Source organism: Anas platyrhynchos, chromosome 14 (genome assembly GCF_047663525.1).
Source record: "Anas platyrhynchos isolate ZD024472 breed Pekin duck chromosome 14, IASCAAS_PekinDuck_T2T, whole genome shotgun sequence".
NCBI classification, from domain to species: domain Eukaryota; kingdom Metazoa; phylum Chordata; class Aves; order Anseriformes; family Anatidae; genus Anas; species Anas platyrhynchos.
Genome location: NC_092600.1, coordinates 16,321,116 through 16,336,241, shown reverse-complemented (window position 1 = coordinate 16,336,241; position 15,126 = coordinate 16,321,116). Strand labels below are relative to the sequence as shown.

The window sequence follows — 15,126 nt, the reverse complement described above, 5'->3', positions numbered from 1 at the left end:
ATATTTAATCTTCCTGCTTGTTGAGGAGTTTGGGTTGTAAGCAGCTCGGTGCCGCTAATTTTGGGTGATGCAGGAACATAGAGCACACTGAAATACAATCCCATTTAATGAATCTCGTTTGTTAGTGAGCGCAGCTCAGACTCACAAGGCATTAAAACTCTCTGCTAATGGCCACACATTCAACAGCACTGAATTTCACAGTAAGTTTGGCTTTACAACCAGTGCAAGAGAGGCACAGCTCTTCCTTGCTGCTTGGGCACTCCTGCTGCCGCCGGTAGCGCCCTGCAACAGCCCGAGCCCTTCCCTGCCCTGTGGGGCTGCAGGACGGCTGCAGGCTTCAGCAGGGAAGCAGGCATGGGGCAGGAGGTGCTTGAGGTCAGGGTCCATGAGGGGGGCACAGACCGCTGGTCCCACAGGATGCTGCAGTGAGCCAGGGCACGCAGCCCCCAGCGCTCACTGCAGCACACACAGCTGGAAATCTTTTTCAAATTTCTGGAAGGAAAAATGGAATATGTGCAACATACAGTGGTATATCATTTCTGGTGAGAAGGGGAGATGGAAGGAGAAGCATGTTTTACCAGAGGGAAGTTTTGTTTATGATTTCTTGGAAACAAAAGAAATGGATTGGGGTTCTCCCAATGGGGACATGGATGATCCACTGGGAGTAGTGAACCAGGTAAATGTTGTTAATCCTCATCAGAAACAAACAGTTGTGATCAAGAAAAATACCGTAGGCTTACGTGGTATTCATCATTTGTCTCATCTAGGCTTTTTTTTGCGTTCAACCCTCAAGAAAATTTCTTTTACTATCCAATTAGTTTTTATTTTATTTCTGGTGAAGACTAGTGATATTAATTACAAACATAAAAACAAAGATGCTGTACGCTGAAACAAATGGATGCATTTTTATGTTTAGATTAAAACATTATTTGTAATTGTTTACAGTGAAATCCCCTTGCTGTCACAGTGGTGTTAGCAGGGTTATAAACTTTTAAGTCTTTTAAAAGGAAACAAAAACATATATTATCTTCTAGCTCTGGTGTAATCCACCATTAGTAACCCAAATATTGCTGCCTTTACACCACATCATGTACTTATCAAACATCTACATGACTCCTTAACTATTTCCAAAACAAAAGAGTCATTATTTACCCACTGTGAAAATAGCCTTGTGTTAGTGGTATTAGAAATCATTAGCTCTATTAAGTCCGTTATCAGCTATGCTAGCAGCTGGAAACATCCTGCAGCTCAGGAGGGCTCCAAAATGTTCCCCAGTCATTATATTCTAGATCACTTTGTTTTCTTGTAGGGTGAAAACAGATGATAATCACATTCAGCCACAGGCAAAAATAGAAACTGACAACACTGGTAGAAAAAGATTTATGAAACTTTTTATTGCTCGGGGCAGTATTTTGTAACAAGATAACAGTGTTGTCCCTTGGAAAGGAGCATGAGTGAACAGTTCAGCTGTGTCTTTCTATCATCTTGGTGTGCAGTGTCTCAAAATGACACAGTTATCACACCATAAATACAGCCCAAAGCATTACAGATGTCTATAAGCAGGATCCGTATTAATTGTTAATGCGTGAAGAAGAGACAGATCCCTTCATGTTACCTTAGGAAATAGCAATCTTTTTTTTTTTTTTTTTTTTTTTTTTGAGGAGTATAGAAAATGTGGAAGCATCAATTTTGTCTTGTCGTTGCTTTCTTTGAAGGGGGTTGACTCTGAAGATGGTATCATGAAGCGTTGGGGTTAACATAATTCCTTAACGGCCTCTGCTCCAGATGAGGCTGACACTTCAAACAGGACATTTAAGCGAGAGGATTAAAACACTTTTTTTAAACATGGCTTAAGACCATAGGTCTTTTTATTTTTTTCATTAGCAGATGCTTTATTGTTTTTTTTTTTTTCTATGTGTGTGTGTTTTAAACAAAGACTGCTCTTCAAAAAGATAAATAATTTAGGTTTGAAAAAGCTTAAGTGTTGAAAAAAAAATTATGTGTATAGGAAAATGTCTTTTATAATTTACTGTACTACGTGGTTATATCTATTGGCCTACTGTTCCTCTCCTCTCCTCTTGTAATTAATTCTTAGCTTGGTATGTATATATCCCATCATTTTAGAAATCTACCTTGTCTTTGCTTCCCTTTTCTTTGATCAGCTGATGTAAATTAATATGGTACAGATTCAAACTGAATCTGTGAATTTCTCTGCTGTTCATTTGAAGAGGAGGAATCTGCATTGCTCGAGTTCCTGTCTAGAGCATCATGTGAAGTATTTATAACTATAACCCTAAAAATGTTACAAAGCTAGTGGCATGACATTTCCTTTTATGCAAAATGTACTTCAGTATGACATATCTGGAGCAGCAGGAAGGGCTAAAATGTTTGTTTTGTCAACTGACCAAACTGAACAAACAGGTACAGAAAGATCAGAGTTTTAAAAGAAATTTCATTTATTGCATTTTATTACAATCTGAATCAGGTTCTGAAACAGACTCAGGTAATGCTATGTAAGAACGTCTGAATTCCTGCCTGGTACAGAACATTTGTCTTATGCAAGAATGCAAGTAATAATTTTAAGCAGAATTATTTGTTTAGGAGAAAAAAGCTATTGCATGTTTCTGCTTCTAGCTGTAAAGACACTCCATGCACACAGGGAAATGTGGGATTAAAGGGGATGGCATTAAGGGAGGAAATGGTTTAGCAGTGTTTTACCTAACTGGGAAGTAAGATTGTACAAAATTAAGATGAAGTATGCAGTTTTGTGTTTCTGTGTCACCAAAACATTACGGCGTTTAATGATGAATTTTTCAGACGCCCCCAGGGCTCTGGCACTGTAGCCAGCCTGTTAGAGCAGGACGCTGCTGTGTTTGTGTACTATTTCCCTTCATGAAAGTCATTGTGCCAACTTGCTCCCTTCCCCTTCTCTGACCTGTTCCTTTTCTGTTTTCCACCTCTGGAAGGCTTTCCGTGCCATTCACACCGTCCTGTGCCCTTTTCTTTCCAGTGGCACTGCACCATCGCAGCCCCGAGGCGAAACGCCCGCCCCTGCCGCGAGGTGTTGGCCCTGTGCAGCTGGACGCTGCTCACGGTCAGCATTTCCAGGGGGCCTTCTCCTGAGAAGATCTCAGGCAGCTCATGAACCTTTCCTTTATCTAGAAACCCACATGTTGTGGTTGATAAACATGAGATCTGAAACAGGGCGGGGGGGCGGGGATTTAGGGCTTTCAGCTGCCACCCTCACCACTGCGTTGAGCCTGTGGTCAGCAGTGTGTGACACCTTTCCGAGGCTCCCCACCTTACCTCAGTGCAGTTGCGCACAGCAGCACGGAGCTGCCTGGTGGCTGATGAGGCCACCGTCTGATGTGGTGGCTCCAGTGTGCCATCGAATTGCGGCACCTTTGTTGCCAGAAGCCAGGGAAGTGCAGCTTGCATCAGGCGCAGTTGCACCCAGCGTACACCCACCTTACTCTTCACACGAGTCTGTCTTTGTCACTTGCTCCTAAATTTGACTCTGAGGCTGCTTTAGCAGCAGGTTCCCTCTGTTCGGGGGATATTTTGCTGCCAAAACATACTTTTAATGAGAGGACCAGCTGTTCTCCCTTAGGACCAACCTTCTACTCGCCCCTTTAGTTTGCTTCTTAATTGTCTTATCACTGATGAATAATTTAATAATGTTTTTTCTTGAGTATTTCATAAATTTAGAGCTCTGTGGAGTCTCAGTTAATAAAAAGACACTGTACAGCAAAACAGAGTTCACTTCCCCTCTCTTCATTGCACAGCTTGCCATGTTTCCCTACGTTTGCATTGAAAAACATGCAAGTAAATTGAAATAGTGAGACCACATCAAGATGTCTTTCAGTATCCTACACAGATGTGTAGTTTGGGTTTTGTTCCAGGCTGCTACTTCAGAAAATGCAGAAAATATGCATGGAACTGTCTTTAAGCTTTAACGATGATAGACTCTTGTGCCCTGCAGAGGATAGTTTTGCTCTTATGTTTTTGTTAAAATGTTCTAATTGGACATTAGCTTACAAATGTAATCCTCTTCGATGAGTAGGACTTGTGTTATAGATCATTTGCAAAACCTGTGATCAGCTACATTTTTTCTTGTGTGTTGGTTTTGTTTGTTTTGTTTTTCGAGGCAGTTGCCTAAAAGGTCCTGCAGAAGTATCTTGCATTTAGAGATATAGCCAATGTAAAAAATGGAGTTATTTCTCTTTACTGAAATATATCAGTTAAATACTCTGTGTGAGGAAAAACGGTTTGAAACAACAGCTAAATTGAAGCATGAGTTACTTTCGCTTAGCACCCACTCAAATTAGTTTTCATGTGTTTTACTTTGTTACGACCAGAGAAATGAACATATCAGACAAGGAGGGTCTGTTACAAAGGGGATAAGACCAAGATGGAACCAGGGTACTGGGGTTGGGACACACAATTCAATATTAATTCATTACTCCCTGTGTTTCATTTTATATGCCCTCAGAATTTTGCTAATATCCATACCTTATGAGGCTTCATTTAGGAAGCACTTAACAAAAAACACAGGGCAGATGTCTTAAAGAACATTAAGTATTATTATTTTTTTTATGGTGTGGTTGTAAGTAGTGATCAACCAAGTATATGTAACACTCACTACAGGCATTTTTGACAGATAAGAACAATGTTCTAGGTTTTTAACACTGAACCAGGGTTATTGGTTTCTAAGATCTCTTTCAATACCATGCTTTACTTTTCTTTTATCACTTCTTCTGACTTCCTACATTCGTGGGAAGTACTTCTGAAAGAAATACTACTTTAAAATAAGATCTTTGCTACCTGGACATCCATCTGCCTTTGTGAGTATGTCAAAGATAAACATAATATTTGAGAGTTGTATTTGATAAAAGATCATACTTATTCCTGATCTAGGTGCCATATGCATGCACCAACATCAGCGATAACCTTCTCAAGACAGTTTGATTTTTTTTGTCAGAATTAATTTCCTTGTCAGTGAAGTTGCCTGAGTTGATAAATGAGTGTAAATGAAAATCTTTCACACATGCAAATGGGAGCAAAAGTAGTAAAAATGAATGAATATCTCAATTTAAAACAATTTAAAAAAATCTTCTGCTGTTATCAGCATAGAGAGTAACAGCTATCTAATGGAAACTCTTTAGCTAGATAAGATTTACTTTTTATATTTGTTTTTGTTTGTTTCTTTATGTGTTAAGTGCGGACACATAATAAATATCTTACTACCAAAAACTGTAGATACTCCAATTTACTGCTAATAACATAATGATGATAACTTTTACTTAAATTACTGGAGATATTTAGGGAAAGAAATCCTCTTGATTTTGTAGTTTCTTAAGCTTGACTCCTCTGTTTCTGAATATTCCTTTTAAAAGTTAGTTGATAAATGGCCATGCAGAAGAGCCCAAGTGTCGAGCATAACTCTGTAGGTAGATTTGAAGATCTAATACGACAAGCGTCTTTCTTGCATGTCAGTTGAGCAACAGGAAGATTGTGCTGTCATTGTGTCATAGTTTTGTTATCAAAACAAAGTAATCTCATTGGGTTTTTCAAATACAGAATTGCAACTTAATGTCTTCTAAATTTTTAGTGTCTTGCACAACTGACAGATCCCATATGAAATTAATACTGGAGCTTATTCTTTTTAACATTTTTAGGATGTTTTCTATTTACAGACTGAAACAGCCAGTTAACCTCTTATTCATTTAAAAACAAAGATGAATCAAAACGTTAGAGTCTTTCTTGGTGAATAATAATTATTCTTCTTGTGAATTTTCCTTATGTGAAATACAGATTAACTGGTAGATTAGCCACAAATTGGAAGGCAGTGACATCTGAACAAGACTCTGAATGAGCTTGGTGGTGTCCACGTCAGTGCTTTGTGCTGGAGCAGTGCTGTAGTTCTGAAGTGACCCCTTTGGCTGCCTACCTTAGGCAGTGATGAGATGGCTTACTGGGAAATGTTGGCTTGCACAAACAATTTCTTCCAGGGAAAACCAATTAGAGGCTTTGATGCAAATGTGCATCCCCTTCTAATAGGGACATGAGAGCTGCAAACAATGACTGTCCCTTGAGATTGCTTCAGACCACATGGACAGTGGGAACTCTTGATCAAAACACCCCAAACTAAATCCAGTCCAGAATTAGAGCCTGACAGCATCCAAGCAGCACACAGTGTAGAAGAGGGGTTCTAGGATCTTCTATTCGCACCTACTGATCAGCTAATATTGTGGTAAATTACCTGCTAATATACGTATAACCTATACATATAAAATGTAATCATCAAGGAGCTTCCTTCTTATGTAGAAGACTTATCGTGCTCTTCTAAGAGCTCTTAAGAAATAATCTCTTTTTCCTTCATTCTTGCTGACTTCTGCCTTGCCCCTATGTCTCAAAGCAGCAAACTTCTTTGACTTACTGTGGAATCCTCCTTATCTCCTTTTCTTCTCTGTCATGGTTTTACAAGTCAATGTCAGCATCTAAAAGTTTTGCCCTTGGTCTGTGGGTTTTCTGAAACTCATCTCTCACATTATAGCTTTAACTGCCATGAACCTTTTCTGTCCAAGGGATTTAAGCAATCCACACATGGTTGTGAGCAGAGATTTCAAACATAGATTTTGATTACTTGTCATCCTTCAGTGAAGCTGTTAGCAATTTTTGCAGGGTGGCAGATGTTTATCCAGAGGTTTTGGCCAAACAGCAGTCTTGTTACCTAACTAGTATCTAGTATCTCCTATGACTTTAGTTGGATAAATATTATATTAATCTTTTTTTTTTTTTTTTTTTTGCTTTTTAATTCTTTTTTAGTACTGCTGCTGTCATTACTGTGAATGCAGCACTGCACCCAAGAGCTGTTTTTCTCTTTTTCTTGCCATACAAATTCAGTATTGTGGTGGCCTAAGACACTCTGAAGGAAGAAATACCACATAATTCAATTATCAACACTATACCTTAAATAGAAAATGGAATCTCCTCCCTCAAGGTTCAATTAATAACAACAGTTTCTGTGTCTCTTTACTTGAGTATTTTTATTTGCATTTCTGGTCTCCTCAGAAAAATAAACTCGTGGCCTTGAAACAAAGACAGACAAGTAAAAGATGTTGCTTTGAGTTCCCAGGGTGAAACTGTTTTTCAAGAAAGCATATGGCATATAGACAATAAGAGGGACTCCGGTATTTGCTGTCTCCTTGACACTGGGGACAGGCTTCAGCATTAGGTGCCTGCCAGTATGATTAAACGAGCTCTTCTGGTTTTAAATTCAATTGCCTCTTTCATGCTGGAGAGGTAAGAACTGTGCGCATTGTAAGTGGCAGCCAGAGCTCAGAGCTGCACTGCAGCTAGGGAATCAGAGGTGGGCTGCGTGAAATGGGCAGGGGGGACATCCTGGCGCCAGGGGGTGATGGTGACAGTGTTTTCTTTTTCTTCACTGATAGTAATTGATGAGGTATATGTATTTTATAACCCGTTAAAAGCCCCACAGCCTTGTCCCAAGCCTCCTCAAGCTGAGTGCCCCCATTCAGCCATGCCGGGGGCTGTTCTGTGGGGCCCCGCACAGCCCCGGGGCTGTAGAAGAGGGGTCTGGGGTCTCACCCTGAAAGCCAGTCACATCGGGTGTATCTTGGTAAGTTGTGTCCCAGCTGCAGCACCCAATGACAAAGACTGATTATTTTCCTAGCTGAGCTTCTCTAGTATTGATTTCTGTTTTTCCACATCTGACTTTGTGATTTTTTCCTACACACACTGAAATCTCCAATTAAAAACTTTTATACGAACTTCTAGCTTAATAAGTTTGCTCATTTAGAGTTATAAGCTGTGGGAAGGCTTTCATATACCGCCTCATGATACCTTTCATTTGTACTCATTAACTCGTTGTTTCATCTTCTGAATGACAGAACTTGTTGTCTGTGGTAGCTGAGGTTAAACTCTCCAATACCTTGAAAAGTCAGGGAACTTCTGTAGGGCTTTTTAGTCCAATGGTTTGTGACTTTCTTTTTTTGTCCCACACCAACTAATAAAGAGTTAGAGCCCCATTCCAGTGGCTTTGGAAGACACACTAGTCATGCAGTGCTTGCAGCTTGCCCTTCCCTACAAGAGGCAGAGAAGTGCTTGTTTCTAACTTCTACGCATTTGTATTTTACCTGCTTTTAAAAAGAGAAATAACCTATTGAAATCTGATTCAATGCAACATACGCATTGTATTATATTCGCTTTTGTTTACTACAGCATCATGCACCATTCTTATACTTTCCCATATAGTTTACACCATTTATTCTTACCTGCTCTGCATTTTGTGAAACAGATTGACCAGAGAGCACATAAGTCTGGCTTCCCTGGAGCTGTGAAATTGAACTGTCCTGGGGGACTTCCCCAGGAACCTTGCATGTACTGGTGTCAATGCGTCTTCATGTTTTAATGATCCACATAGATCAGTGTTTACTTCCACCATTTGATTATTAGTTAGTTCAGTCTAAAAGAAAAAGGGTATTTAATTTTTATTTTGATGCTTTTTTTTGGGCTGACGAAGTAATACTGTAAATATTTCTGAAAAAAAAACTTTAACCCAGGAAAAACAGTGCAAGAGCATTGTACAAATTTCTTATATCAGATCTTCTGTCTTACATAGTTACTTCTTGTAACTTATTTTCAGATACTTTCTTTTTTTATTATTATTATGTCAGGTGTAATAAATAATTTTCAGATTATTTTGGAAATACTATATTATTACTGCATAATATGTTCTGTGAAGTTTCTGAAATGGTCAAAATAATGTATTGTATTAAAACATCTGTGACTAGCTTTCTAGACTAGATTTCTTTTACACCCTTGGAAAACAGCTTTGTGTGCTAGCTAACTGGGTTATATAAAATCTAAAGTACTGCTGTAATAGCTTCGGGGATGACTTAATTGCACCTGACTCCAGATTTGCAATGAATTGGTAATTACGGCACAATTACTGTTATGTCACTAGGAAAATGTTCAGGCTCCCCCTTGGACCATCCAGGGAAACAGCCATTGTCAAGCTATACTCCTGTCAAGGAAGATGTCACCAAGCTTATGCTGCTGGCCAAAAGCTTCTGCTCAGAAGTTTCTGTATGTTGCTCAGAAAAATGTCTGTTTCCAGTTTCTCTTCAGTGTGATTTTTGGTATATCAAATTGAGTTTGCTTTGGAGGGTGTTTGTGTAAGACTAGATAGGGTTCAACTCCTTCCATTCTGAAGAACCAAGCATACAAAACAAACTTTAGCATTCTGGATTTCGTGTTCTATGGCAATGGTTAACTTTTTATCAGTTAGAAATATATATGTACGCTTTTCTTTGTAGTTCTTCTTACATCAGTGCCCTCTTCAGGCAGCAGTCAGGCATCTAGGCTAAAGAAGATAAATGCACCCTTGGTCTCTCTGAAATATGTTTAATATCTGTTTCATTATTGGAAAATTAAACGAGATGGGGAAATGCATGGATTTTATTTTTTATTTTTTTTTAATTGGAAAGATGACTAACTTCTCTGTGACTCATTTTTCTGATACATAAAGCGGGAAATGGCATGCCTACTCATATATGTATATATATGTATATATATGTATGTAAATACGTAAAGCTATCACGGGATACCGAATCTACGTAAGGCATTATTATTAAAGCAATGTGTTTTGCCATTGACTAGCCACTGTTTTATGTAGCAGGCTCACCTCATGTATTTAAGCAAATATACTTAGTACATCGTATCAGAGTACTACTTTATTGGACAGTGTTTTTAAAACTTTCTGTAGGTGACATTTGGTTGAGAAAACTGGCTATTCCTAGTCCATCAGGTTAGACTCTGGTGAAGGGGGTCCCTCATCGTTGTCTTCTCCCACACGAGCATGCATGCTGCTTTTTCACAGCCATCCCACCCATCTGGTGCAAAGGCCAAGTCTGCCATCCCCTTGGCTCCCGCAGCGCTGAGCACAAGCTGGTGTTCCTGCTTCTGCTGGCCGGCCGTGGCTGCGGGCCCTGGGACAACTGCTCTGAGCTTCATGGCACCTCCGATGGCAGGAGTATGATGGAGTAGCAGCCGCGCTCTGTGTACACAGCAAGGACTCTGGTCTGGCCAAGTTAATTTGGTTGCTGCTGCTTCTGCCTCCCGTGTGATGAACTTGTGCCCTGCAGGCTGGGAGCTGCAGCTACAAAGCATTTTACCGGCTCATGCTGCAGTAGTATCTGATCGCCTTGTAAGTGGTAAGGTAATTTACCTTCGACACTCCTGTGCAGGATATGGATAAAGAAGCAGATAGATAACAAGTGATTCATCCGCAATCGCTCAAGGGATGCCTCAGTCAGCATAGATATAGAAACTATGACAAAGTCTCAGACTAATACTTCATCCATTAAAACACCTCTCCCCTTTCCCGTGGTTATTTGGCTGTCGTGGGTAAGCAAAGAGGTTTGGGGGGTTTTGTTGTTTCTTTTTTTTTGCCCAGGAACATTTAATTTTTGATTCTAATATTGTGCTGAGGAGATGGCTGCAGTGCACTGGCAGACACTGATAAGTGACTCACAATTTCTAGCACGCATTTACTGAATTTTCAGTTTGAAATGTACAGTCTGGGATGACAGCCAGTCATTCAAGCTATTCTTGCCTCAAACACTGTAAAAACATGTGGACAAAAGAAGGAACGCCTGGCAAACAGTTTGGTTTTACAGCAAGCAAGAGAGTTAATGACATCTATGGTTATAAGCAAGATAGCTTGCTTCTTTCCAGCATATGTTGAAAACATTTTGAGAATATTGAGATTCTATTTAAACTTTGGCCTTGCATGAAATAATTCAGAGAATTCAAGCAAATAGAAGAACTGACTCATGCACAGCATATATCAGAGTCCACATTGCTGGTAAGGAGCCCTGGTCCTAGGCTGCAAGGCTGATGTCCTGGGTGCAAGCTGTCCACGGAGGGGCTGCTCCCTGCAATGCTGTGTTCTGCTCCTGGGCACTTCAGTGCTTCTCTTTCTCCCTGGCTGAGTAACGTGATCTGCCTTTGAAGATGAATTTAGCTTGGACGGTAGCCCTGTGGTTCTGTGAAAAACCTGTTACTCATTGTGATAGCAGATGATGTGGTTTCCTTGAGAAAACAGAGTGGTGGAGTTATTTGAATAAAGAATTAGGAATGCTAAAGACTGGGTTTCTAATGCTGGCTAACAAGGATTTTTTGTGGGTTTGGTTTATTCATTTTATCTTTCAGTGCATCAATTTCATTCTCTTTTTATGTTCAATGTTTGTAATTATTAGGTATAAGCTGCATCATCGTTCATTTCAGAAAAATAACATATATATATATATATTATTTTTTTTTAGTTCTTTTAGTTCTTTTGTGGAAAGGATTGAGGGTATGTTTGTGTGTCTCTTTAGCATTTAATCATCACATGGAGAATAATGCAGCACAGCTAAGATAGAATCTCCATTACTTTTTTGAGGTAGTATTGACAAAGAACATGGATGCAGGAAAGAGATTGCTCATATCTGATTAGGGACACTGCTCATCCTGCTCGGAGTTGGATCTCTGCACTGAGAGACTCGCTTGTTCTGCTCAGTTCCTTGTGTTGTGTGCATTTTGTGAGTGTGTTAAGTGAGTGCACCAAAGAGTTGGAAGAACTTGGAAATTAATGTGACCACGTTGAAGCAGGCTCAAAGTGTCACTTGGTGTGCTAGGCAACATCCAATCTGCAACAGAGACCGAGAAGTAATATTTAGGGGTGTGTACCCAGGAGCACACAGCCATCCCTGTTGTACCTGTAACCCTGTGACATTCAGGTGCTTTTCCTGCTCACATCTGGGGGCTTTTCCTGCTGGGTGGTGTTCCCCGGCCTGTGTCAGAACAGGCCAGTGTTGTGGCAATGCAGTGGCTCTGCCCCACACAGCACTCAAGGCCCCTCTGCCTTCCCAGTATTGTTTTATTGCTTTTATGTTAAGGATACAAGTGCCGTTCTGCATCTCTCTTAGCTGAATGTTGCCTCTGTGCTACCTAGCTTGATTTGTTTAATTGTTTTCTTGAATGAAAGAACAGAACAGAGCATTTTTTTTCCTACACTTTTAGCATTTTGGTTCTGATTAAACCCAAATAACTTGTGCTTACTTCAAAGATATTTAAATCAGACTTTGTATTCTCAGATTACTTAATCAGAAAATAACTTATCTTCAGTTAGCTTCCAACTTGCATATGTTAAATGAAAAGCTGGTATTCTTGACTACAGCAAGATCTCTGAAGAATCATGCTAATTGTATGGTCATCAGGCCCTGATTTTTCAAAAGCAATCATTTAATATGTACTAAAATTCATTAGAATTAGGTATGTTTGTCTATTTGTGGATTAAAACCTCAATTAAAAAAAAAAAAAAAAAGCAGAAACCAAAACATGGAGGGTACTGATGTTTCAGATTTCCAGTTCTGTGATTTTCATTGTGTTTTTAAGAGACTTCTTAAGCCCTAAATGGTGGAGAACAGATAGTGTATTCTGGTGAAACCTCTAGTTACTGTAATAATTCAGAAACAGCATAATTTCCTCAGCATTTTTCCCCAAGCAAATATTGGCAGCTGCTATATTAAAAAATAAAATCTCTTCCATGTAGTGAAAACCTAGATGTGCTCCATCAGGTCACTTACTGTCTTTAAGCTCCCAAATACCAAAGCAATCAGCAAGAGGCCGCAGAGCATGTCATATGGCAAGATACGTCGTGCCAGCCCTTCATGCTGCTGAACTTTTATTACAGGACAAGTGATTTACTCCTCTGAACTTCTGAGCTTAACAGATTTCCAGGTACTGCTACTGAAGTTTTATTCTAGGCAAAGGTGTTCACAAAGAAGCACTCAGATAGTCAGATGTGAATCCAGTTTTATATCCCTGGCAAGTTCAGTGATGTCCAATTTCTGCTTTTTATTTATTTAAACAAATTTACAAAGAAGCAGCATAATAAGATTTTAACTCTTGTATATACATAGGAGTGTGTCTGCATTATTCCTTGTTAGTATTTATATAGATATTAGCTTTTATGTGTTTTAATATGTATATAAGCTATGTAATAGCTATATAACTTTGACTTTGGTATTTGATTCTTATTCTCTGTTAGTTGCTACATTCATCTTATGCCAGATGTTCTGAGGTTTTGCAGCTGTGGTATATGTTCAGTTACTTCTAGAAAGCTTATTTTGTACAGTACGCTTTATATACTGTGTGGACATGAGTCTTGTAGCACATTAATTCATGGTAGCTTGAATTCCATTCTTTTTTCTTTAGTTTTACAGAAATTGTACATTAATAGAGTGCACAGAGTTGTCTTGCTTCTAAGAGCCTCTATGATTTTGTAGTTGTAAGATTCAGAGTCTTTGTATAGCTAGCGTTACCGTGCCTCTCAGTGCAAAACTTTTTTGTTCAACGTTTCCCTATTTATCCTCCACAAGGAGAAGCTGAATCAAAAGTGAGCTGAGAAGATATGGAACACACATCTTTTAAGATAGTTTTTCACACAAGGGCACACGTCTGTATTTTATCACTCATAAAGATCCATTTATTGAAATCCAAATCGACATGCTTTGTTTAAAGCCAGAACACAGACTTTAGGAGCGTAATTCCACTTAAGCTTCTATGCGTGTGGATATTGTCCAAACACATTTTCTTCCTGCTGTGTCTTACTCCACATGCTGTTCGGAAATGGCACAGGACCTAGCATAGATTAGACATTTGATGTTTTAGGAGGTCCAAACGGGGCTTTTAAATGTTAACTTTGCTGGGCCAAACAGTCTCTTCCAAGTTTGTGGAAGAAATAGCCAAAGCAAGGACAGCCAGGCCATGTGATGGCCCAAAACTTTAGGTTGTGTTCACGACTGGCTTCTTTGTGTTTAAAACAGGTCGAATACCACAGGATAAGCATTCAGGCAAAATGACATTCAAAAAAGGTAGAGAAGCTTCCATGCAGATCGAAAACAGTATCCGAAGTATCCAGAATTTATTGTCATTCCCCTCCTAAAGCATCTTGTCACAGGCTGACTTCACAGACAAGTCCCAGTGAAACCTGTGTCGTTTCTTCTCCCCGGTCTTCTCCAGCCTGTGCCTTTCCAGGCCCACAGAGACATTTGAGAAGATGGGAGATCTCTCTTGGCAAAGCCTCGTGCAGAGGAGCCCAGCAGGCACAGGCCAGGGGCCCCCGCTGCTGTGGGGCAGGCGATGGGTGCGTGGCTGTGCTGGGCCGTAGCGAGGTGGCTGGGGCCTTGCCGGGGCCTCCTCCCCTCTCAGGCACCTCTCCTGATCCTGGAGGGGGGGTTTGGTCCTAACTTCAGGAATCGGAGCCTGAAATTTGGCATCTATTTCAGTTCCTGGCTGTGTGGCCTGCATATCGCATGGGGTTAGCTCCACTCTTGAACAATAATTTTCCATGTTTTATTTTTTAAATATTGGCTTTAATTAATGTACAGTTAATTGAACATTTTAACAGTTTTTCTATACTTCATTGTTTCAAATGAAAATAGATCAGTCTAGCTGCAAGTGTTTTCTCCTCATGATGCTTTCTTTTATTGTTTGATTCATTATGTACAGAATGTGCTTCAGTTTCTAAAAACAAACATACATCATTATAATTTCGCTGATATTACTTTTTCTGATTATAGTTCACTAGAAAACTACAACTTGATATAATGACTAAAGCATGCGGTTCATAATGCATTTAGTATTTGTTTTTAATCATCTTTTGTGTATTTTTATTAAAATTAAATTATTGCAACATATGGAATTACATTTAAATGTATTTACCATTCTGTGTTTATTTAGAAAAGTGACTATGCTGAGAAAGATACCTCCTTATTCTATTTTCTACACGTTCTTTTCAATTTAATCCACTTGCCTTATTAATTAGCAGAATTTATTTTCATTATCCATGCAAACTCAAAGAATGAGAAAAGTGCATATCCTTCCTTATCTCCCCAAAACATCTCCTGTCATTTTTCAATGAAAGTGGTTGAGTGACTAGCATAATTTTCAGATCTTGAAGCGTGTTTGTGGCATTGCTAAATACAAAAGAACAGGCCAAATCCTGATCACATGTAAGAACATGAAAGATACCATCATTGTATTGTGCTGTCT

At 39.4% G+C, this 15,126-nt stretch overlaps 1 protein-coding gene across 9 annotated transcripts in view; it reads left to right on the top strand.

The window, feature by feature from the left end:
• Nucleotides 1-15,126, top strand: part of TENM2 (teneurin transmembrane protein 2) — a 1,606,114-nt gene that overhangs the window by 1,421,389 nt on the left and 169,599 nt on the right. The gene's annotated exons all lie outside the window — the stretch shown is intronic.